This window comes from Macaca nemestrina, chromosome 19, assembly GCF_043159975.1.
Source record: "Macaca nemestrina isolate mMacNem1 chromosome 19, mMacNem.hap1, whole genome shotgun sequence".
In the NCBI taxonomy this organism is placed as follows: domain Eukaryota; kingdom Metazoa; phylum Chordata; class Mammalia; order Primates; family Cercopithecidae; genus Macaca; species Macaca nemestrina.
This window is the reverse complement of record NC_092143.1, coordinates 79,978,624-80,002,647: the sequence shown is the minus strand read 5'-3', so window position 1 is coordinate 80,002,647 and position 24,024 is coordinate 79,978,624. Positions and strand designations below refer to the sequence as shown.

The 24,024-nt window shown below is 43.0% G+C and overlaps 1 protein-coding gene across 1 annotated transcript in view; it reads right to left on the bottom strand.

Moving 5' to 3' along the window:
* Positions 1-22,219, bottom strand: part of LOC105478887 (ralA binding protein 1) — a 60,571-nt gene extending 38,352 nt beyond the window's left edge. Inside the window, exon 1 of the mRNA XM_071085688.1 lies at positions 22,073-22,219. The gene's annotated coding sequence lies outside the window, so the exon portion shown is untranslated. The remainder of the gene's footprint in view (positions 1-22,072) is intronic.
* Positions 22,220-24,024: the final 1,805 nt, after the last annotated feature.

Here is a 24,024-nt window from a genome sequence, read left to right as displayed (position 1 = left end):
AACCATGTCTCTATTTAAAAAATCTTAAAAATAAAAAAATAAAAAAATCCTTTGTAATAGACCAGTAATAGTAAGTAAAGTGTTTACCTGGTTCTATGAGCCATTCATGCAACTTCTCAAACCTGAAGAGGGGGTCTTGGGAATGTCCAATTTGGAGCCAAATTGGATATGGTTGTGGGTAACCTGGGGACCCACTACTTGTGATTGATATCTAAAGTGGGGGACAGTCTTGTAAGACTGAGCCCTTAACCTGTGGGGTCTGCATTAATTTCAGATTAGTGCAGCGCCAGCATTAAGTTAAGCTGTAGAATACCTAGTGTCTGCCAAGAATTGGATCACTGTTTGATATGGGAAATCCCTACACCCTTCTGGTGTAAGAGTGCTGTGAGAGAGTAGAGAAAAACTGTTTTTCTCTTTTTAGTTGTTGAGATGTAAATACATATTAAGTTGTGTGAACCTACAACATAATAAAGGAAACTTTCAAGTGTTCCTGTTAAGTAGATTTGAGCTCTAAGAACAGAATATGCACAAGATAAGACAGAAACATCAGTCACAAAAGAAAGTAGTAAATCACGAAAGATGCTTGGAATTGAAAGGACTCAGAAGTCCTTGAATAAGCTCCCACTGGCCAAAGATGGGACAATATGAGTACCGATAAAATTAACAACTGCAATGAGCTAAAATGCATCAATTATATTTAAATCCATGAGTGCATAATTATACTAAAAAATAAAAATGCACTGGTCACCTTTGGAGGATCTAGAGAAACATCTCATTTTTTGAATAGCTGATTAATAAAGTTGGGGAGAAATGGAGCATTTATCCTAAATTTACTAAGTGACGTATTAATGCTGCCAAGTTTATCTTTATCAAAATCTTACGGCTAGTCAGTAAAGAAGAAATGAAAGAATATCGGAGGCCAAGCGCAGTGGCTCACGCCTGTAATCCCAACACTTTGGGAGGTCGAAGCAGGCAGACTGCTTGAGCCCAGGAGTTTGGGACCAGTCTGGGCAACATGGCGAAGCCCTGTCTCGATCAAAAATGCAAAAAATTAACTGGACGTGGTGGTGTGCACCTGTGATCCTAGCTACTCGGGAGGCAGAGGTGGGCAGATCACTTGAGCCCAGAAGGTCGAGAATGCAGTGAACTGAGATCATACCACTGTACTCCAGCCTGGGTGACAGACCCTATCTCAAAAAAAAAAAAAAAAAAAAAAAGAATATTACAATTATCAACAAGGAGTTAAACTCTATAAAATACTTTAAGAGATTTATTCTGAGCCAGATGCAAGGACCACTGCTACTCGAAAGGGGTCCCAAACCAGATCCCAAGAGCAAGTTCTTGGATCTCGCACAAAAATGAATTCAGGGTGAGTCCATAGTGCAAAATGAAAGCACGTTTATTAAGAAAGTAAAGGAATAAAGAATGGCTACTCCACAGGCAGAGCAGTAGCCTGGGCTGCTGTACTAAGGGTACTTATTTCTTGATTATATGCTAAACAAGGGGTGGATTATTCATGAGTTTTCCACGAAAGGGGTGGGCATTTCCCAGAATTTGAGGATTCCTCCTCCTTTTAGACCACATGGGGTAACTTCCTGACATTGGCATGGCATTTGTAAACTGTCATAGCACGGATGGGAGTGTCTTTTAGCATGCTAATGTATCATAATTAGCATATAATGAGTAGCCAGGACGACCAGGGATTACTTCCGTTGACATCTTGATTTTGGTGGGATATGGCTGGCTTCTTTACCACGACCAGTTTTATAACCTGTATCTTGGCCGGGCGCGGTGGCTCAAGCCTGTAATCCCAGCACTTTGGGAGGCCGAGGCGGGCGGATCACAAGGTCAGGAGATCGAGACCACAGTGAAACCCCGTCTCTACTAAAAATACAAAAAAAAAAAAAATTAGCCGGGCGCGGTGGCGGGCGCCTGTAGTCCCAGCTACTCAGGAGGCTGAGGCAGGAGAATGGCGGGAACCCGGGAGGCGGAGCTTGCAGTGAGCCGAGATCGCGCCACTGCACTTCAGCCTGGGCAACAGCGTGAGACTCCGTCTCAAAAAAAAAAAAAAAAAAAAAAAAAAAAAAAAAAAAAAAACCTGTATCTTGTGTTGACCTCCTGTCTCATCCCGTGACTTAGAATGCCTGACCTCCTGGGAATGCAACCCAGTAGGTCTCAGCCTCATTTTACCTAGCCCCTATTCAAGATAGAGATGTTCTGGTTCAAACACCTCTGACACTATGACTCATGACACAGCCCCAGGAGGTCCTGAGAAATGTGCCCAAGGTGGCTGCTTTACAGCTTGATTTTATATATTTCAGGGGGACAGAAGTTAAAGGCAGACATCAATCAATACATGTAAAGTGTACGCTGGTTCGGTTGAAAATAAAGGACAACTTGAAGCCAGGGCTTCCAGGTCATAGGTGGATTCAAAGATTATCTGATTGGCAATTGGTTGAAAGAGTTGTTATTACCTAAAGATCTAGACTCAATAGAAAGGAGCATCTGGGTTAAGATAAGGGGTTGTGGAGACCAAGATTTTTATCATGCAGATGAAACCTCAGGTAGCAGGTTTCAGAGCTCTTAACAGACCTAAAAAGGTGCCAGACTCTAGTTAATTTGCCCCTGGATCAGGGAAAAGATCTGCAAAGGAAAGGAGATTCTCTAGAGAACGCAGATTTTCCCCACAAGAGACAGCTTTGCAGGGCCATTTCAAAATATGTCTAATAAATATATTTTGAGGTGAAATACCTTGATTTCTTTCAGGGCCTGCCATCTGTCATGTGATGCTATACTAGAGTCAGATTGGAATTTGGTATCTTATTGCTACAAAGTCTGTTTTGTCAGTCTTAAGATCTCTGTTTTCACGTGAATGCCAGTCAGTTATGTCTGAATTCCAAGGGGAGGAAGGTATAATGATGCATGCCCAACCTCCCATTCCGTTCACGGCCTGAACTAGTTTTTCAGGTTTAGATTGGAACTCCCTTAACCTAGACAGGGGTCCATCAGTCAGTTGGGGGACTTAGAATTTTATTTTTGGTTTACACCACTTTATAGACAAATAAAAATGGATACTGGCAATGATCATCAACAGTTGCTAGTAACACCAAAAAAAGAGATCAAGAGATAAAAGAGCAGAGCTCCTTGATGGATGCATACACTATCCCTGAAAAATAAACAAATAAAACAATCTGATTATGTAGAAAAACAGTTTTTTCTTGGCTCTTATACCACGATGTGTAGGGGTTTACTCCGCACACCAAGCAAGCAATCAACATTGCAGTGGACACCAGCTGGGTGTTCTCCAATTCAATTCTGACACCATCCATAGCATCAGATTCCACAGGTTGACGGCTCAGTCCCCAAGGCTGCCCACCTCCAAATTCTGATGCCAATTGCAAGTCCTAGGCTGTTTTACCTGTGCTTCCGCCAGAGGTTTTGAACCAGAGCAACTCCATCTCGAATAGGGGCTGGGTAAAATAAGGCTGAGACTGACTGGGCAGCATTCTCAGGAGATTAGGCATCCTTACAGGATGAGATAGGAGGTCAACACAAGATATGGGTCACAAAGACCTTGCAGATAAAACAGGATGTGGTAAAGAAGCCGGCCAAATCCCACCGAAACCAAGATGGCGATGAACATGACCTCTGCTGGTCCTCACTGCTCACTATATTCTAATTATAATGCATTAGCATGCTAAAAGACACTTCCACCAGCACCATGACAGTTTACAAACTCCATGGCAACATTAGGAAGTTACCGTATATGGTCTAAAAGGGGGATGAACCTCAGTTCCAGGAATTACCCACCCCTTTTCCGGAAAATTCACGAATAATCTACCCCTTTTTGAGCATAGAATCAGGAAATAACTATAAGTATATTCAGTTGAGCAGCCCATGCCGCTGCTCTGCCTATGGAGTAGCAATTCGTTTGTTTCTTTACTTTCTTAATAAACTAATGCTTTCACTTTATGGACTCTCCTCAAATTCCTTCTTGTGTGAGGTCCAAGAACCCTATCCTTGGTTCTGGATCAGGACATCTTTCCAGTAACACTTCTGATAGGACCAGCTATAAATCAGGGTTCCCATCACCCCTACCTTGGGTTTGATTAATTTGCCAGAGCAGCTCACAGAACCTAGGGAAAGACTTAGGTTTACACTTATGTTCAATTTATTATAAAGGGTACACAAAGGGTATAGATGAAGAGATGCACAGGGCAAGGCATGTAGGAAGGAGTGTAGAGCTTCCGTGTCCTCTCTGGCTACACCAACCTCCAGGAACTTCTACCTGTTCTGTCAAAAAGCTCTCGCAATCCCATCTTCTTAAATTTTTGATGGAAACTTCATTGGATAGGCATGTTGAAGCATGGACAACCATGCAGAAGTGCGACTGAACAAAAAGGGTATAATCTAATAATCTAACACTAATAGACCAAGTGGGGAAACCCGGTAAGGCCTATCTGGTTCAGACTCTTCTTGGCCTCTCTGTGCCACATTCCTTCCTCCACGGTATGGGACAGGATCCATTCTGAAATGGTGCCTTATGACCTAAAATCAGACAATGTAAGTCAGAGAATTTCTTTATGGCCAGCTCCAGGACAGAAAGCTGGGGGAAGATTAGAGCATGTTTTTAGTTTCTATGGCCTGCCTTGGGGAGAAAAACAAGCAAGTAAACAAAGACCAGAAGGCCAGAGAGAAAGGTGTCTTCCGAGGCCTACTTCTGAGATCTAAAGTACTCCAACATCATAACAAAAGACTGTCTTTCGCCTTTATTGCTCAGAAGTTGTTTCAAAGCTTCTTCAGGAACCAAAGACAAAAGGCAAAATACTTTAACAAAAGATATGCTTATTATTTAAGTCACTTAAGAAATAGCATGGGCTCCGGGGAGTTATGAGCCAGGAATTCTGGATGAAAACATATATGGACAGATAGATAAACAGATCTATGTATCTCATGATATCACACAGATCAAACTGCAAAATCTACAGGATATACAATTTAGTTTCTTTAGTTAATGCTCTGGAAAAAAAAAAAAAGAGAGAGAGTGAACATAAAATTAAGAGTCCTAAGACTGAAAGAATGAAAAGACAAGCCACACTGAAATAAAATACTTATAGAAAATATATCCAATAAAGTACTATTACCCAAAAATATACACAGACCTCTTTAGGCTGGGCGCGGTGGCTCATGCCTGTAATTCCAGCACTTTGGGAAGCCAAGGCAGGCGGATCACCTGAGGTCAGGAGTTCGAGACCAGCCTGGCCAACATGAAACCCGTCTCTACTAAAAATACAAAAATTAGCCGGGTGTGGTGGCAGGCGCCTGTAGTCCCAGCTACTCGGGAGGCTGAGGCAGGAGAATCGCTTGAACCCGGGAGGCAGAGGTTGCAGTGAGCCGAGATAGTGCCATTGCACTCCAGCCTGGGGGACAAGAGCGAGACTTTGTCACAAAAAAAAAAAAAAAACACACACACACACACCTCTTTAAACAGTAAGAAAACAATTCAATTTTTTAAATAGGCAAAAGACCTGAACAGACACCTCACCGAAGATATGCAAACGGCAAATAAGCACATGAGAAGATGCTCAGCACGACATGTCACTGGAGAACTACAAATTAAAACAATGTGATACTACCACATACCATTGTTATGGCAAAATCCAAAACACTACCACCACCAAATGCTGGCAAGGATATACAGCAACAGGAACTCTTATTCATAGCTGATGGAAATGCAATATGGCACAGTCACTTTGGAAGACAGCGTGGCAGTTTCTTACAAAACTAAACATACGCTTCCTATATGATCCATCAATAGCACTCCTTGGTATTATTTACCCAAGTGAATTGAGAACTTATGTACATGCAAAAACCTGCACATAGATGTTTATAGCAGGTATATTTATAAATCCCCCCAAAAAAGGCAGCAATGGATAAACTGTGGTACATCAAGATAATGGAATATTATTTAGTGCTAAAAAGAGATGAGCTATCAAGTCATGAAAAGATACAGAAGAAATGTAAACACATATTACTAAGGAAAAGAAGTTGAGCACAGTGGCTGACAACTGCAATCCCAGCACTTTTGGAGGGCAAGGTGGGCAGATTGCTTAAGTACAGCAGTCAGAGAACAGCCTGGGCAACATGGCAAAACCCCATCTCTACCCAAAAAAAAAGAAAAAATTAACTGGGTGTGGCAGTGCACACCTCTAGTCCCAGCTACTTGGGAGGCTGAGATGGGAGGATCACCTGAGCCTAGCAGGTAGAGGCTCAGCAGTGAGCTGAGATCACAGCACTTCACCCCAACCTGCGCGACAAAGTGAGACCCTGTCTCAAATTAAAAAGGCCATATGACATTCTGCAAAAAGCAAAACTACAGAGATAGTAAAAAGATTAATAGCAGTCAGGATTTAGGGAGGAGGAAGAAATGAACAGGTGGAACACAGAAGATTATCAGGGCAGTGAAACTACTCTGTATTGGTACTTTAGTGGTGGGTCCATGTTCATTATTCATTCGTCTAAACACATGGAATGTAAAACATACCAGGAGTGAACTGTAACACAAACGCAGCTCTAAAAAAACAAAGTCTATTTTTGTAATTTTAATAAAGTCTATGTTTATAATTTTCTTCAAAAAAAATTTCCTAAAAATGAGATTGAGGGAAAAATTACCTTAAATTATTAACATTAACTACTGATACAGAACAACAAGTAGGTCCAATATCACCCACGACAGTCAGAGAAAATCCTCAGCTGACAATTCTAAGTAGAAGTTTCCTTAATAGGTGATCTCTAAACATTTAAATGTAGAGAGCTGCTCAAAAGTTATAAAGCGGTCAATTATCTTGGTTAAGTAAGAACCACCACCCCATGAAGATTTCAGTTAAGGTGTATTGGTTCGTTTTTATGCTGCTGATAAAGACATACCTGAAGTTGGGAACAAAAAGAGGTTTAATTGGACTTACAGTTCCACATGGCTGGGGAAGCCTCAGAATTATGGTGGGAGGCTAACGGCTCTTTTTACATGGTAGTGGCAAGAGAAAATGAGGAAGAAGCCAAAGTGGAAATCCCTGATAAACCCATCAGATCTCATGAGACTTATTCACTGTCACGAGAATAGCATGGGAAAGACGGGCTCCTATGACTCAATTACCTCCCTCTGGGTCGCTCCTTTTCAAAACACGTGGGAATTCTGGAAGATACAATTCAAGATGAGGTTTGGATGGAGACATAGCCAAACCATATCACAAGGTAACATTTTAGAGAAAAGAAATGGAAAATAGGAATAAAATTACTATCTAGGATGTAAAGGTACTGCATAAGAATTAACAGCAGCTCACATTTGTAATCCCAGCACTTTGGGAGGCCGGGGTGGGAGGATCACTTGAGGCCAGGAGTTGGAGACCAGCCTAGCCAACATGGTGAAACCCCATCTCTACTAAAAATAGAAAAAATTTGCTGGGCATGATGGTGCACACCTGTAATCACAGAGACTCAAGAGGCTGGGGCATAAGAATCACTTGAACCCAGGAGGCTGAGGTAGCAGTTAGCCAAGATCATGCTGCTGCACTCCAGGTGACAGAGGGAGACTCTGCCTAAAAAAGAAAAAAAAGAATTAACAACAGCTGCTGCATTATTTCCTGCAATTAAATAAAATCTGGAGACAGAAGTAGAATACTAATCTTAAGCAGGCAAAATAGGCCAAAAGTCAAGATTTGGGATTAAAATGTTACACAGTAACTAAACTCTTTACCTACGTAGTGAATTATTTTGATTAAAGAAAAGCAGAAAGTAAAAGCACCATTTACTAAACTGTGATAACAAACAAAAGTTAAAATTAAGTTGTTAAAAGTAACAATCATTATTTGTTTAAAAAATGTTTATACACACACACACACACACACACACTCTCCACACACACACATTAGCAGACTGTTCCTGTCTTGTAACTTATATTCTATAACTCGTTATCATCATGTAAAACTATTCTATCATTTAGACCAAAAGGAAGGAAATTATGCTTTTATGGCTTCAGTTGACTACAAAAAATTTTTATACAATCATAATGCTTCTAAGACATTAATTTGAAAAGTAACCTGAGGAATATTTGAAGAAGCAAACTGTAATGTTGTAATATGTTTGTTTTTCCTTAAAATGCTAAACTTTGTTGAAAAACTTAGAATTTTACCCACTGCCTTTCAATTGTTTGTTACCTCAGTAGTGGTAACAAAATGGACGTAGTAAGCTTTTCTTCAGCTTTATATCTGCAATTTCTTTTCTCATAATTCTCTCAAGCAGAAAGTCTAAGTTCTTGATTCATATTCCTATTTTGAAGCCAGGCACAGTGGCTCACACCTGTAATTCCAGAACTTTGGGAGGCCGAGGCAGGCAGATTGCCTGAGGTCAGGAGTTCGAGACCAGCCTAAATGGTGAAACCCTGTCTCTACTAAAAATACAAAAATCAGCCAGGTGTAGTAGTGCATGGCTCTAGTCCCAGCTACTCGGGAGGCTGAGGCAGGAGAATTGCTTCAACCCGGAAGGTGGAGGTTGCAGTGAGACAAGATCACACCACTGCATTCCAGCCTGCACGACAGAGCAAGACTCCAGCTCAAAAAAACCAAAAAATTTAAAAAAATATATCGTATTTCTACTTTGGAAGGAAACACTGAAAACTGCTAATGTCCTACTTCAATTTTTGCATTTTCCTTAAAAATCTTTCTTCCTTCATCCCCCCCTCAATTCTCCTTATTTCTCAATAATAGTTCCTTATTATACATTTTTCTGATGGCACCTATACTGGCAGACTATGAAAAGTCAATACATATAAAAAAGCTTATAAGGAAAGTTCTAGTCACACAATAACAGTTTTATAACTGACAAGTATACCTCATTTTTAAACATCGGCAATGGTATACAGTTTTATTTTCAACCTATCACAATACCTGGTTCTCAATTTTTAGTGCTTCTGAACTAATTTAACCTTCACTTGTTGATGGACTGCCACGGTTCAGCACATCATGCTGCCAACTCTAGAAGCAATTCCAAATGACTTCTGCCAGTATTTTTGTTTTCAATAACATTTTATACAAAAGCTTCATAAAATAATTATATAAACTTTCAAGGCGATCAGTTTGAAAAACTTCCCTCAAATATAAAGAAACAGGCTCAAAAGATAACTAAAAAGATAATCATATTATTTATATCTCATCCAGATGCCTATTCATCTGTAAAGAAACTAGGAAATATAGCAATGGAGTCAAAATGTCCAATTTCATCAAAAAGTTACACATATGCAAAGAAAACAAGAAGGAATGAGCCACTTAAAAAAAAAAAAAAAAAAAAAAAAAGGCAATCACAGAAACTGTTCCAGGCCAGGCACCGTGGCTCACGCCTGTAATCCCAGAACTTTGGGACGCCAAGACGGCAAAGTTGCTTGAACCTGGGAGGCGGAGGTTGCAGTGAGCCAAGATTGCGCCACTGGATTCCAGCCTGGGCTACAGAGCAAAACTCTGCCTCACAAAAAAAGGAAAAAAAAGAAACTGTCCCTAAGGATGCCCAGACACTGACTGGACTTACCACATAAGAACTTTAAATCAACTATTTTAAGTATGTTCTAAAGCTAAAAGAAACCATGTCTTAAAAACTGAAGGAAAGCAGGAGAATTTGGTTTCACCAAAAAGAGAGTATCGATAAAGACAATGTTTTTAAAAATCTAATAGAAATTATGGAATTGAAAAGTACAATAACTGAGATGGAAAATTCACTAGAAGGGCTCAAAAGCTTATTTGGGCAGGCAGAACAAAGAATCAGTGAACATACAGAATCCCTTAAACAGAACCTAAGAGAGATATGGGAGGCTGAGGCAGGCAGATCACTTGAGCCCAGGAGTTCAAGACCAGCCTGAGCAACATGGCAAAATCCCATCTCTACAAAAAATACAAAAAATAAAAATAAAAAATCAACTGGGTGTCGTCTCAGCTACTCAGAAGGCTGAGGTGGGTCACTTAGGCCCGTAAGGTGGAGGTTGCAGTGAGCTGAGATCACACACCACTGCACTCCAGCCTGGGCAACAGAGTGATGAGACTCTGTCTCAAAAAAAAAAAAAAAAGAAGAAGAAGAAAAAGAAAAATTAAGACATTCCTAGATTAAGAAAAACTGACAGAACTCACTGCTAGTAGACCTACCCTATTAAAAAAATATGCTAAAGGGAGTCCATCATGCTGATATGAAATAACACTAACTAGACGATACTCAAATCCACATGAATAAAGAACACTGGTAAAGGTAATTAGAGTCAGGCATGATGGCTCACGCCTATAATCCCAACAGTTTGGGGGGCCAAGGTGGATCACTTGAGCCCAGGAGGTCAAGGCTACAGTGAGCCATGATCATGCCACTGCACTCCAGCCTAGGCAACAGAGCAAGACCTTGTCTCAAAAAAAAAAAAAAAAAAAAGTATGTAGGTAAATATTAAAGAGAGTATAAATGTATTTTGTTTGTATTTCTTTTTTTCTCCTATCTGAGTTAAATAACTGCATAAAGCAATAATTGTAAATCAGTGTTGATGAGCATACAATGTATAAAGATGTAATTGTGGCAGTAACAGCATAAAGGGGGTATGACTACATAGGAGTAAAGTTTTCTACACTATTAAAATTACGTTGATATTAATCTGAACTAGATAGTTATAAATTAAGATATTAATTGTAATCCCAGGTCAACTACTATGAACATATATAACATATGAAACATAAAGGAATTAAAATGATACAATGAAAAGTATTTAACACAAAAGGAGGCAGCAATGGAAGAACTGAGCAACAAAAAAAAATATCAAAAACAAATAGCAATATGGCAGAAATTCTTTCTTATCAGTAATATGTAAATAAATAAAACTCCTCAATTAAAAGATAGTTATTGGCAGACACATTTAAAAACCAAGATGCAATTGTAGACTGTCTATAGGGACTTTAGATTCGAAGACACTAAGCTGAAAGTAAAAGGATAGAAAGATATTCCAGGCTGGGCACAGAAGCTCACACCTGTAATCCCAGCACTTTGGGGGACCGAGGCGGGCGGATTATGAGGTCAAGAGATGGAGACCATCCTGGCCAACATGGTGAAACCCTGTCTCTACTAAAAATACAAAAATTAGCCGGGCATGGTGGCACGTGCCTGTAGTCCCAGCTACTCAGGAGACTGAGGCAGGAGAATTGCTTGAACCCGGGAAGTGGAGATTATAGTGAGCCGAGATCGTGCAGCTGCACTCCAGCCTGGCGACAGAGCAAGACTCCGTTTAAAAAGGAAAAAAGAAAGAAAAAGATATTCCACGCAAACAGTAACCAAAAGGAAGCCAGAAAGTCTTTGTTAGGCTGGGTGCAGTGGCTCACATCGGTAATCCCAGCACTTTGGGAGACTGAGGCAGGTGGATCACCTGAGGTCAGGAGTTTGAGACCAGCCTGGCCAACATGGCGAAATTCTGTCTCTACTAAAAATATAAAAATCAGCCAGGCATGGTGGCGCATGCCTGTAGTCCCAGCTACTACGGGGGCTGAAGCTGGAGGATCGCTTGAACCTGGGAGGCAGGGTTGTGGTGAGCCGAGATAGTGCCATTGCACTCCAGCGTAAGCAACAGAGTGAGACTCCGTCTCAAAAAAAGATAAAAATAAAAGAAAGTCTATGCTAATACCAAACAATATAGACTCTCTCTTAAATATTATATAATGATAAATAGGTAAATCCATCAACAAGATACAACAACTGTAAACAGATATTGCACATAACAACAGAGCCTCCAAAAGATACAAAACAAAAACTGACAGAATTGAGAAGGGAAAGAGGCAGTTCAATGATAAACGGAGACTCCAATACTTCCTTTTCAATAATGGATAGACTAGAGAGAAGATCAACAATGAAAAAGAAGACTTGAACAACACTATAAACCAACTAGACCTATCAGACAACTATAGAACACCCTATCCAAAGACAGTGTAATACAAATCCATCTCAAGTGCACATGGAACAGTCTCAGGACAGACCGTATGTTAGGGAATAAAACATGCCTCAATAAACTGTAAAAGACTAAAATCATACAAAGTACGTTCTCTGATCACAACGAAATGAAACTGAAAGTCAGTAACAGACAAAATATTGAAAACTTCAAAAACATGTATATAATTAAGCAACACATTTGACAAACACTCAACAAGGTACTCAACAAACTAGGAACAGAAGGAACATCCTTAAACCAATACAGGGCATCAATGAAAAACCCACAGCTGCTAGGCATGGTGGCTCATGCCTATAATCCCAGCATTTTGCGAGGCTGAAGCAGAAGCTTGAGCCCAGGAGCTCGAGACCAGCCTGGGCAACACAGCGAGACCCTGTCTCTATAAAGTATACAAAAATTAGCCAGGCATAGTGGCTCATGCCTGTAGTCCCAGCTACTCAGGAGGCTGAAGTGGGAGTATCACAAGAGCCTGGGAGGTCAAGGCTGCAGTGAGCCATAATTGCACCACTGCACTCCAGCCTGGGTGACAGAATGAGACCGTGTCTCAAAAAAAAGAAAGAAAAATCCACCGTTAACATTATACTAAATGGTAAAAGACTGGAAGCTTTACTCCTAAGATAAGGAACAAGACAGGGAAGTCTGTTATTGTCACTTTCATTTAGCATTGTATGGGAAGTTCTAGCCTGGGCAATTAGGAAGGAAAAATAAATAAATAAAAGATAACCATATAGGAAAAGAAGACGTAAAACTATCTCTATTTACAGACAGCATGATCTTATACACAAAACTCAAAAAAATACACTAGAAAACTATGGGAACTAATAAGGAGTTCAGCAAAGTCACACGATATAAGGTGACAGAAAATAAATTGTATATCTAAACACTAGGCAATAAACATTGTGAAAAACAAATCTAAAAAACAATTTCATTTGCAACAGCATCCAAAAAAATAAATAGAAATAAATTTAACCAGGGAAGTGAAAGACTTGACACTGATAACTACAAACATTGCGCAAGAAATTAAAGACAAACTAAGTAACTGAAAAGACATCCCATGTTAATGGATTGGAAGACTTAATATTTTTAAAACAGAAATACTACCCAAAGTATTTTACAAATTCAATGCAATCTCTATTAAAATTCCAATGACTTTTTTTTACAGAAATGGATCCTCAGTTTCATAAGGAATTGCAAGGGACCCTGAATAGCCAACAAATATTGGAAACAGCAAAGTCGAAGAATTCACACATTTCCATTTCAAAATGTACTACACAGCTACAGTAATCAAAATAGCACATGGTGCCTGGCATAAGGATAGCTATATCAACCAACAGAATCAAACCAAGAGTCCAGGGGGAAAAACCCAGACATTTGTGGTCAACTGATTTTTCAACAAGGATGTCAGGACCACTCAATCAGGAAATAATGATCTCTTCAACACATGAGGATGGGACAACTAGATTACCACATGCAAAAAAGTGGACCCCCTCTGGCAGGGCACAGAGGCTCACGCCTGTAATCCCAGCACTTTGGGAGGCCAAGGTGGCTGGATCACTTGAGGCCAGGAGTTCGAGACCAGCCTGGCCAATGTGGTGAAATCCCCTCTCTACTAAAAATACAAAAATTGGCTGGGCGTGGTAGCACACGCCTGTAATCCCAGCTACTCAGCAGGCCGAAGCATGAGAATCGCTTGAACCTGGGAGGCGGAGGTTGCAGTAACCTGATATTGTGCCACTGCACTCCAGCCTGAGTGACAGAGACTTTGTCTCAAAAAAAAAAAAAAAGGTAGACCCCTATCTCACACCATATAAAAATATGGACCAACAACTGAATATAAGAACTAAAACCATAGAACTCTTAGAAGAAAGTATGGAGTAAATCTTCATTCCTTGGATTTGGCAATGTAGATATGACACCAAAAGCCTGTGTAACAAACAAACAAAAAAACCAGATAAATTATACCGTAAAATTTAAACTTTTAATGCTTCAAAAGGATATTATCAAGAAAGTGAAAAGACAACCCAGAAAACAGAAGTATTTGTAAATCATACATCCGATAAGCATTTAGTAACCAAACATACAAAGAACTATTTCAATAACAAACAATACAATTTAAAAATGGACAAAGGACTTCAGTAGATATTTCTACAAAGTGAATATACAAATGGCCAATGAGCACATGAAAAGATGTTCAACATCTTAGCCACCAGGAAAATGAAAATCTAACCCCCAACATAACACCGCTTCACATCAAGATAGCTAAAATTTTAAAAAGCAAATGGCAAGTATTGGCAAAGATGTAGAGAAATTGAAGAATTGGATTATAAAATGGTGCAGTCGCTTTGGGAAATAATTTGGCAGTTCCTTAAACTGTTAAACAAGAGTTACCACATGAGCTGTTTTCTGTCAACACTTCTGACACCACATGTGGAAGTGTTTTTCCATACCAATACAGTTTTCCAACTTTCCAGACACCAACTGAGTGCCCTATAATTCAATTCTGACACTAACTGCCCAGAGTTTATGTCAGACTCCACAGGCGCAGTTCCACAAGACTACCTTCACTTCAGTCACCTGCCATAAGCTGCACACTGCCACCTGTACTTTTGACCAAACAGCTATAAATCGGGGTTCCCACAACCCCCTCCTCATGTTCCATAATTTGCAAGAATGGCTCACTAAAACTCAGGGGAACACTTTACTTATGCCTATCAGTTTATTATAAAGGATAAAAATAAACAACCAAATCAAAAGGCACAAGGGTGAGGCTGAGATGGGTTCCAAGTATAAGAGTTTCTGTCCCATGGAGTTGAAGCAACACCTTCCCAGCATAAGGATGCATTCACCAACCCAGGATCTCTCTGAAACCCACTGTTTAGAAGATTTTATGGAGGTCCCATGGTAACCGAACTCAAAACCCAGTCCTCACTACCACCACCTCACCCATCCAGGGGTGGGACTGCAAGTTCCAGCTCTCTAATCCACATAGTTGGTTCTTCTGGTAACCAGCTTCCATCCTGAACTTGTCTAGGGGCCTACCAAGAATCACTTTATTAGCATAAATTCAGATGTGACTGAAAGAGACTTATTACAAATACCAAAATATGCTCTATTACCTCTACTACTCAGGAAGTTCCAAGGATCTTTGAAGTTCTGGGCTAGGAACCAGAGACAAAGACCAAATATATATTACTTATTGTATAATATCACACCCAGTAATTCTGCTCCTCAGCATATACACAAGAGAAATGAAAACATATGCCCACACAAAAACTTGTACATGAATATTCACACCAGCATTATTCACAATAGTCAAAAAGGAGAAACAACTTAGATGTTCAACTAATAAATGGATAAATGAAATGTGGTATACCCAGATAGAGAGAACTGTTTTGCAATAAAAAATATGAAGTACTAATATATCCTACAATATGGATGAACCTTGAAAACATTAAGTGAGGGAAAGCAGTTGCAAAAGATCACATGTATGGTTTCCTTTATATGAAATATCCACAATATCTGAAATATCAAGAGATACAGAAGGAGATTAATGAGGGCAGGGGAAATAGTGAGTGACTACTGCTAATGGGAAGCAGGTTTTTTGGGGAAGTAATGAAAATGTTCTAAAATTGACTGTGGTGATGGCTGTACAACTCTGTATATACAGACTGTCCCCAACATACAATGTTTCACCTTGGGATTTTTCAGCTTTACAACGGTATCCATATAATCATTCTGTTTTTCACTTTCAGTATTCAATAAATTAGATGAGATATTCCACACTTTATTATAAAATAAACTTTGTGTTAGAGAATTTTGTAGGTTAATGTAAGTGTTCTGAGAATGTTTACAGTAGGCGAGGCTAAGCTATGATGTTAGGTGCATTAAATGCATTTTCCACTTACAATATTTTCAAATTGCTATGGGTTTATCAGGATGTAACTGTGTCAGAAGTAGAGAAGCATCTGCAGTAAAAACCAACGAGGCTGGGCGTGGTGGCTCATGCCTGTAAGCCCAGCACTTTGGGAAGCCAAGAGAGGTGGATCACTTGAGCCCAGGAGTTTGAGACCAGCCTGGGCAATATGGCAAAACCCTGTCTCTACAAAAAAATACAAAAAATTAGCCAGACATGGTGGCACACACCTGTAGTCCCAGCTACTCAGGAGGCTGAAGTGGGAGGATCATCTGAGCCTGGGAAGTCAAGCTGCGATGAGCTGTGGCTGCACCACTGCACTCGGCATGGGCAACAGAGTATGACTCTGTCTCAAAAAAAAAAAAAAAAAAAAAATTAAGTCACACAGACCAATGAATAAATACATGCCTACATACCAATGAATTGTACAATTAAAAGGGGTGAATTTTATGGGTACATTAATTATATTTCAATAAAGCTGTTTTAAAAAAGAAAAGCAGGTTCAAGTCTTTGCCATGTTAACAATCTCTCTCAACCCTTTACCACCCTCTGCTACCACCTCTTTCTATTATCCCCTTCATGGCAAAAATTGATTTATGTAAATAATCTACATATGCTTTTCCACTCTCTAACCTCAACTTCTCAACTCAATGAAACCTACTTCCTCCCCCAACCATTCTATCAAAACTGTTCTCACATAAGTTATCAAATTGAATAACCTCCTCAATATCAAATCAATAGACTCTTAATAACGTATTTCGCTCAACTTTTCAAAGCATTTAAAGTATGGTTTTCCTTTTTTTTAGGACAGGGTCCCACTCTGTCACCCATGCTGCAATGCAGTGGCACAATCACTGCTCACTGCAGCCTCAACCTCCCACGATCAAGGGATCATCCCACCTCAGCCTCCTGGGTAGCTGGGACCACAGGTGTGCACCACCAGAGTCAGCTAATTGTTTTTAATTTTTTTGCAGAGACGCTAGTCTCCCTATGTTGTCCAGGCTGGTCTCAAACTCTTTGGCTCAAGCAATCCTCCCATCTCAGCTTCCCAAAGTGCTGGGATGACAGGCGTGAGCCACTGTGCCTGAGGTTTTCCTTTTTTAAAAAAATATTAATTTATATTTTTTCTTGAGAGTTTATTGTAAAGTATAACTTCCTTTAAAAATGATCCCAGCCCAATGCAGTGGCTCACACCTGTAATCCTAGCACTTGGGAGGCCAAGGCAGGCAGATCACTTGAGCCCAGGAGTTCAAGACCAGCCTGGGCAACATGGCAAAACCCCATTCCTACCAAAAATACAAAAATTAGCCAGGTGTGGTGGTATGTGCCTGCAGTCCCAGCTGCTTGAGAGGCTGAGGTAGGAGGATGGCTTGAGCCCGGGAGGTGGAGGTTGTAGTGAGTTGTGATGGTGCCAGATCCCATTTTGGCTTCTGTGACATTTTCTCATTATTTCTCTACATCTCCAAACACTTAGGAATTTCCTTTTCCAGCTCTTCTTCTATCTAGCTTTAAATGTTCTCCACGGCCTATTTCCAGAACTATTTTATGTCAACAAACTCTTCGTATTTGGTATTATCTAAATCAAAGAATTCAGATACCACTCATAACATAGCCTGTTATATTGTACTCCAAATCCACATTCACAATTCCAAAGCAGATGATTCCACCTGGATGTTTCACAGATAACTTCCACTCAATATGTTCAGAAGCTAAAATACTACTTCTCCTCCAATATGCTTCTCTTCCTGAATTCCCTGTCTCAGTATATTTTACCACTGTCTATTCAATCACCCAAGTTAAAATCCAAGTCATCTTATTCTACTATTTTCCCCTCACTCCCCATATCCAACTGTTGCTGAATCCTATGAATTCTACTTTCTAAATATTTCTATTTCCCTCCTCCTCCATATCCCCTCTAACACTGCCTAAGTTTGGACCCTTATTTCTCACTTCGATTACTGCAAAAACCTCCTAAATAGTCTTTCTACATCCATTCTTACCTTCTCTCCATCCCCTCTCAAATGCTTACTCTACAATTCCAGAATGATCTTTCTAAAATAAAAATGTTGGCCGGAACGGTGGCTCACACTTGTAATCCCAGCACTTTGGGAGGCCGAGGCGGGTGGATTGCCTGAGCTCAAAGTTTAAGAACAGCCTGGGCAACATAGCAAAACTCCATCTCTACCAAAAGAAAGAAAGAAAAAACTAGCCAGGTGTGGTGGCCTTCACCTGTGGTCCCAGCTACTCGTGAAGCTGAGGTGGGAGGATCGCTGGAGCCCGGGAAGTCCAGGCTGCAGTGAGCCATGATGGAGGGCGGTGAGTGCCACTTCATTTCAGCCTGGGTGACACAGTGAGACCTTATCTCAAAAAAGTAAAAAAATAAAATAAAAATCATATAATGTCTCCTTTTTCATTAAAATACACAAACCCTATTTTTATCTACAGGAAGAAATAGTAAGGTCCTTGGAACGGCATGCAATACTTTTGAGGATCTGTGCAACCTCATCTTCTGCTACTTATCACCACAACTAATGCTACAGTTACAGAAAACAACTTCCCATTCTCTTCCATATTCTGTGCTGACTGCACCCCTGGCCCGCGCCTTTCCACCTGCTGCGCCCCAGGACACCCCGGCTGCGGGCGCCCCCAGGGAGCTGCTCGCCCTGACCGAGGCCGGCAGCACACCCTTCTGCGCCTGAGGCAGCCGAGCCCCTAGCTCAGGAGGAAACCCGCGCTCAGGCGGATGGGGCCGACTCTTTTTTTACTGAGTTTCCATTGGAAGACTAGCTCAGCTACGGCGAAGCCGCCAACCCACCGCAGGGGGGGCTTCTGAACTCGACTCCTGGGATCATGGACAGCACGGGGCTGCCACACCGGGGCCTCCACCACCTGGGCCTGAGCCCCGCCGGGCCATTCCCAAACTTGGGACGCGGAAGGAGAGGCTCTCGGAGCAGAAGAGGCCATCCTGAAGCATAAAGTTTACGTCAAAAGTTTACATGGAGAAGGCGGTTCCGCTCTGAAGCCTGGTCTGCTGTCCTTTTGGGCGGTGTTGGTTGTGAAGCCTCCTGGGCCTGTTGGTCCTCCGATTTCGTCCTCAGGACATAATGCTCACCAACAGTACTTGCACTGAGTTGACATTCTTGTACTCTTGACTCCATATGTTTTTAAAAATGTATGTTCACACCAATAATCGCCTACTTCAGAGGTTAATATAACAAAACCAATAAAACCGAGTGATGGTGTTTGTATTGGAAAAAAAGTGTTCCATGTTCCTTCTCACCTACGTTTCTGTCCACCTTTCCCTCTAAAAGTTCCTTCCCCACCCCTGCCCCAGCCCCGCAATTTCTGCATCAGTCATGACTAAGCCTTATTTAAGCTTAAGGACATAAAATATACAGTACCTAATGCAGTGCCTGACCTATATAGCAGAGGGTTAAAAATGGGCTTAGCTAGCTTAGGTCTCTTCTTTGTCCTCTCAATGACTCCTATTTGCTTATAAGATAAAATTGTAATGACTTTGATGGTCTGCAAGATCCATAATTTGGTCTCTGCCTATCTCCCCAGTTTCAGGTCTTGCCACCACCCTGTATTACACTTGCTATTTTTGCAGATGCTATTCTGTAATTTTAGACTCCCATGCTTTTTCTCACACTGCTCCTACCTAAATGCCCATTCTTTCTACGCCTGTACACTTCTTATTTTCATCACCTTCTACATAGTTTTTCTTCCTTACAGTTTTCCTCTTCTTCAGCTCTCCTTTTCTTCACTTTAAGAAACTGGCCACTATCTCCTTAAGAAACTGACCACTATCTCCTTTGTACATCCACTGTACCTGCATACGTTCTTCAATCAAAACAATCTTGTACTAGTCGACAGTGAAAGAAAGAGATAAGGTTCAACTCCCCTGAAGGCAGGAACATTGCCGTGTGTATCTTTAAGTCCTCTTCACCTGGTCGCAGTACTTTCTACATAGTAATTCCTGTATTCTAAATAATCCGCATTTTTCCTTGTATCCTCTTATATAAACTAACATAAGTTGCTATCAGGGATCTTTCAAAACAGAAATAATATTCTTTTGGGTTAATTCTGGGCCCGATCTCTTCTTGCCAAGCAAACAACTATGCAAATATAACTGTGCAAATTAAGGTTATTATGCACTTTCTGATAACACTTTCCTATTCTAAATTAGGGGAGAAATAGTCCCAATAAGATCTATAATTAGAAACAATATTTTGAAGAGATAGCAAACTAAGTTGTATTACATTGTATTACATTGTTTCGAGATACCTTGTTTAAAGAGTTACTTCTCGGCCGGGCGCGGTGGCTCAAGCCTGTAATCCCAGCACTTTGGGAGGCCGAGGCGGGTGGATCACGAGGTCAGGAGATCGAGACTATCCTGGCTAACATGGTGAAACCCCGTCTCTACTAAAAATACAAAAAACTAGCCGGGCGAGTTGGCGGTGCCTGTAGTCTCAGCTACTTGGGAGGCTGAGGCGGGAGAATGGCGTGAACCCGGGAGGCGGAGCTTGCAGTGAGCCGAGATCACGCCACTGCACTCCAGCCTGGGTGACACAGCGAGACTCCGTCTCAAAAAAAATAAAAGTAAATAAATAAATAAAGAGTTACTTCTCAAAAGCTACTGTTGGGCGGGTGCGGTGGCGCACGCCTGTAATCCCAGCGCTTTGGGAGGCCTAGGCGGGCAGATGACCTGAGGTCGGGAGTTCAAGACCAGCCTGACCAACATGGAGAAAATCTGTCTCTATTAAAAATATAAAATTAGCCAGGCGTGATGGTGCATGCCTGTAATCCCCTCGGGAGGCTGAGGCTGCAGAATCGTTTGAACCTGGGAGGCGGAGGTTGTGATGAGCTGAGATCATGCCATTGCACTCCAACCTGGGTAACAAGAGCGAAACTCCGTCTCAAAAAATAAGAAATAAAAAACAATGCTACTGTTAACTAATCTACTCCACTTGGATCCACCAGATACTTTGAATGAGAAGTGGGAACCACTCTACTGACCTTCCTACCCCTACTACTGCCACTCCAGCTTAACAGTAATTACCTTCACAAAGACAGAAAGGAGTTATCAAATCACCAAAATAACTCTAAAAACAGAAAGTGAGGTGATCTTTCTTACTCACAGTCCCACTTATTCATTTAGAAGTGCCGAGCACCAAAACAAACCTTATCACATATTCAGTATTTCGTGAATAACTGCCAAGTATGATGGAATACTCCCCAAAGCCTTAGGACACGACCACTCCACTAAATAAAAAATTCAGCGAAAGCTTTTCTAACAAGGCTGGATGGTGCACTAACTCAACGGCCAAACGGCTGCACTTCCTGTACATGCACGTTCAAAACACCTCGAACTAACATGCTAGGGACCTTGAAGAACTGTACTAGGCCTTGCTCAAGAGGAAGGCTTTGTAATACTGAATCCCAAAAGTTGAAGCAGTAGAATTACTTCAGGGAAGACGCAGGTGTGAAATATTCCGTAAAACCTGTTTCACTCTCACAACGATCAGGTTTTTTAAAAGAGGGAGAAAACTGACCTCAATTAAGAGCATTTTGGCAACACACATAGTTGAACATGAGTTGTGAAAAGAAACCTCAACTCCATCCAGATCTGTCCGTCCATTCCCACGGAAACCTGAAGGAAGGACCGCAGCACCAAAGGCGCCCACTGCTCAGTGCCAGCGGCGGGCGACACCAGGAGCCTGTCCTGGTCCCCTGGGTAAGCCCCGGAGCCTGGCCACTATGCCGGGCACGATCCAACCGTGAGGGCTGGATCCCCTCACCTCTGTCCAGGCGCCCCCCAAGAGCTTCCCCGAGGCCTGGGGACTCCTAACTCTCCACGCCTGGCCCCCGAGAGCACCACAAACGCGGACGCCACGAAGGGAGGCCCGTCGGCCAGTGGGAGGGACGCGCGGCCAGGGGGGCGAAAACTGGGGCGAAGGTTTCCCGGGAGAAACCGACGAGGGGGCAGCCACGCCCCCCGCCCCCAACTTCAAACCCGAGGGCTGCGAGCACCGAGCCCCACACGCTGCCTGACAGACGCAGGCGCGAGGCCGGCGCGGGAGAGGGCTCCTCGGGCACTCCAGGGGCATCGCCGCGACCCTCGCACGCGACCGCTCCCTGGGACTGACCTGTGCCTGCCGCCGCGCGACCGCCCGCCCCGCCGCAGCCTCCGCCTCCTCGCGCTCACTCTGCCGCCGCAGCCACCGGAGCCGCCTCCTGCGCTGCGCCCCAGGCCGGCCTCGGGCGCCCCATTCCCACCCCGCCCAGCCTCCGCCTGTTTACAATGATTGGGACGGAACAGGACGAGCCGGTCCAGCGCGCACGCGCATTCCCTCCTCCCGCCGCAGCCGGCTTCCCGGATCCTCCTCTCCGCTCAGACGGCTGAAGCCGTCAAGGGCAGGCGCCCTGTGCTCTCGCGCGGGTCGCGCTGGGAGGCGTAGTTCCCGAGGCCCCGGCATCCAACTAGCCAGAAGGCCTTTTGCCAAGGAAGCAAACTACAACACCCAGGAGGCACCGCGCCTCCTTCGTCCCCAGGCTCGCTGAGGAGACTAAAGAAGAAGGCGAGAAAACGCGCCGAGCGCCAGTGCTCTGCAGGCGCCTGCGCAGTCGCTGGCCTTGCGGGATGCGGGGACGGACACTTACCCCGGTGTGGTGCTGGCAAAGGTGTCTCGTGGGCATGTCCTGCAACGGCCCAGAGGATGGAGACAGCTTCCCTCTCCACGCTCTGGCCAGCCTGCGCCTCAGCTCCCGAAGTTGAGAACTTTCCTTGCGCCAGCGTGCTTTCGTCGTTCCAACCAGTTAAACCGGCCTGGGGGCCGCCCGGCCTGCCCCTGGGTGGGGCTGCTGCCCCGCCTTCGACTGGGTATGGGGTTGGAGGAAGGAGCGCCGTAGGCCTGTAGGGAGAGGCGGGAATAAACCTCTGTCGGGAACATCCACGGAATTCCTGAAGCGGGTGTGGGCTTCTGCGGGGCTCCAGCGCGCCCCCGGCTCAGCAGTTACCGAGCAGCCCAGCCCGTGTTTGGCTGGCAGTAGAGATAACTGAATTTCTTCGAGAAGCCTTTCACCCAGGCTTGTTGAGTTGCTCTGCTAATGCATAGCGAAGGCTGGAAACAGGGCTTCGGCAGTCTTCGTGTTTTCTGAAATGTGGCAGTTTATTAGGGGAGAGGTGGGACTTGGAATAGACGACCCTTCCCTGTCCCTGGCATTCCTACGTGCAGCACTCTCTGTGGCTCTTCGTTGCCTATTTAGATTGGCAGCTGCTGTCCATCTTGCTCTCTGCTCCCACATCAGCTTTCCTCAAAGCGGGCGGTAAATCTGTCTCTAGTACTCTGCGCTTCCTACCCAGTAAAGTTCAACCCCTGGGGCCTTACATTCATTTAGGGGCCTCCCACAAGTGGATACGGCATGGTCTGACATAGCCATTGGTCTTTGACTTTCGGAAAAGCCTTCTCATGGCCCCTTTCGCAATACAACAGTCTTCTCTGACCAGTGGGTTGGGCAGGTGAGCATGGCAGTGACAATTCTTTGCCTGTGACAGCACTGATTCGGCCAAGGGACAGGCATTGATCCACGCTGGGCCTTATGGAGGCCTTGCCTGAAATTGCTATATGGACGCAAGAGGGGAGCAGAGGGAGTTTTCTACTGAGGCAATTGCTGATGGACGTGTTTCTTGCAACCGAGTGGCCTAGCCAAACGTGAGGGTGGGAAAGAGAAGAAAGGGGAAATGGAAAGGGAGAAAGAGCTGGCAGAATGTAGACCGTGGTTTCATTTGGAGGCATGGTTTGTGCAGCTTTTTAAGTGCTGTGAGCACGTGAGCCTAAGTAAGTGGGCCCACTGATTGATTGATTTATTATTTGGAGCCAATGTGTGTGGATATAGAATATATTTGTTGGCTGCCACCTGAGCATTTATTCCTCCCATTTAAGCCAGGCAACGTAACCATTCCCTCTAGCAGCAGAGATGGTCACAAGCCCAGTCAGAAACAATGAACCCACAAAGACTTGGGCTGGAACTTCCAGTAAACGGTAGCTTCCTTGCTTCTCTAGCATGGTGTAAGTATATGACGCCTGGAAATGTGGCA